At 46.4% G+C, this 2,217-nt stretch overlaps 1 non-coding gene across 1 annotated transcript; it reads left to right on the forward strand.

Annotated features, from left to right (window-relative positions):
* The first annotated feature begins 2,117 nt into the window (after positions 1-2,117).
* trnal-uaa lies at positions 2,118-2,200 on the forward strand. The gene has a single exon. It is a non-coding gene; the product is annotated as a tRNA-Leu (tRNA).
* The last annotated feature ends 17 nt before the right edge of the window (positions 2,201-2,217 follow it).

The raw sequence follows: 2,217 nt of genomic DNA on the forward strand, positions 1-2,217 counted from the left end.
AAACATATCTAACAAGTGTAGCCAACATCTAATATCTCATTTTGTCGAATGAACAAAGCAAATGCTCTGTTCCCTTTACATCTAGCAATGGCCCTTCGCAGCTCCCAACCCACTGGCGTCGCATTTCCGCCATGTATCTCCAGCAGGCAAATTCCCCTCCTGCTTTAACTTCGCTCTCTAGACACGGCCGTCTCCCTTCGGGGTTCGGGTATGTCATTAATGACCTTTGCCCGGCTTGGGGTTAGGTCCATGATCTGGTTTGATTGGTTGCCATGCCCCAGGGCTCCTATCATCTGTACTACATTCTGCACTGCATCTCGCAGGGCGGGGGTGGGGCGACTGCACCACTATATTCACCTGTCTACAGATGTCGGAGAAGGATCTTTCTATTCCACACCACGAGACTCCCTCATTGCTCTTCTGAGTCTTACTTTGCTCATAGAATATCTATTTCCCATGTCAGGTGCCCCTTTTGCCGTGGTGGCTACTTCTAAGTGCAAGTCACCGGCGCGGCATGGATCCCTGCATTAATCTTAATTATCGAATTTATAGTCGTACTTGCTACTGAACTGCTATGGGTCGCATGTAAAGATCTACTTCGTCCTATCAGTTAAGATAACTGTCAGCTGCTACATCCCAGACGCTCCTGCCCTTATGAATAGTCCTACCAGGGCGCTTGTCAACAGTGTTAACTTGGGGCAGCCCCACATTTGCTTAAGTCTTCTCATAAATACTTGCTCTAAATTGGTTTTGGTGTTGTGCGATATCTCCTCAGTCCCAGCTGCAAGTTTGTAATGGCTGGCGTGTATCCACGTGGCTGTTCCGGCGATCTTAACAGCTATCTGTGCTGTAAAGCGTACTTGAAACGGTCACCGCCACCTCTTTGCCTTCCTGTTTTCCCTCCTGAAGTCTTTTGCCACTATTCAGGCTCCTGGTTATAGATCGTACATCTTACCTTCTGCTGATTGGGGGAGTGCTGTCTTCGCTTGATTCTGTATTTGGGACAGAAGTGTAGAGAGTTTCATGCAGTAACACAACATCTCATCCTCACAGTGGTCTGTATTCTGGCTTCCCTGACGTCTCGGGACAATTCCTGTGTTTGGCTGCCGACCAAACAAAATCTCAAACGGACTAAGATTAGCTCTCCCTCTCCTCCTAGATCTCATACACATTAGCACAATTGGAAGTGCCTTTGTCCATGCCATCCCTAGTTCCTCACAGCATTTTGTCAATTTATTTTTAAGGTAGAATTTTCTCTTTCCGCTGCCCTACCGCTCGTTTGGTGGTAGGCACAGTGTTATCTCATGTTTCTTCTTAAATACTCACTAATATACTGTATGGCATTATGGAGAAATGGTGTCCCACTGTCACTACTAAGCCTAGAGTGTAGGTTTGCTCGCTGAGCTGTAGATTTGATATCCAGACGTTTCATTACCTGGCTAATGGAGGTTCGGGGGCTAGTGTAGGTTAGGTGGGCTTGGATCGGTGCAACATCGAGAGCCAAAGGGCCTGTACTGCGCTGTATTATTCTATGATCTTTGTTCTAGGTAACATCATCAGTGACGAACTCCAAGTGAAGAGAAACCGTTGTCTCCTGCTTTCTAGTTATATGTTTGTCCAGGATGTTGTTCGTGGGGTTTGTGGCGATGCCATTTCCTGTTTTTTTTCTGAGGGGTTGATAGATGCTATCTAGATATATATGTCTTTTTTATGGCGTTGCGGTTGGAGTGCTAGGCCTCAAGGAATTCTCTGGCATGCCTTTGCTTAGCCTGTCCCAGGATAGATGTGTTGTCCCAGTCGAAATGGTGTTTTTGTTTCATCCATGCGAAGGGCTACGAGGGAGAGAGGGTCGTGTCTTTTTGTGGCTAGCTGGTGTTCTGTATCCTGGTAGCTAACTTTCTTCCTGTTTGTCCTACGCAGTGTTTGTGGCAGTCCTTGCATGGAATTTTGTACACTATATTCGTCTTGCTCATGTTGGGTATCGGGTCCTTCGTTCTGGTGAGTTGTTTCGTCTGGGCATCTGCAAATGATTTGGCGAAATCTTTGGGTCTTGACAATTTGTTCTTCCAACAAGTGAATTCAGTTATTTTACTATGAAAATTAACAGGCTTGCCGCAGCTGTGATGGCCGAGAGGTTAAGGCGTTGGATTTAAAATCCAATGGGGTCACCCTGCGCAGGTTCGTAATCCTGTTCACAGCGTAGAATCTTTTAAAAGT

The sequence above is a fragment of the Chiloscyllium plagiosum genome, unplaced genomic scaffold (assembly GCF_004010195.1).
Source record: "Chiloscyllium plagiosum isolate BGI_BamShark_2017 unplaced genomic scaffold, ASM401019v2 scaf_79915, whole genome shotgun sequence".
NCBI lineage: Eukaryota > Metazoa > Chordata > Chondrichthyes > Orectolobiformes > Hemiscylliidae > Chiloscyllium > Chiloscyllium plagiosum.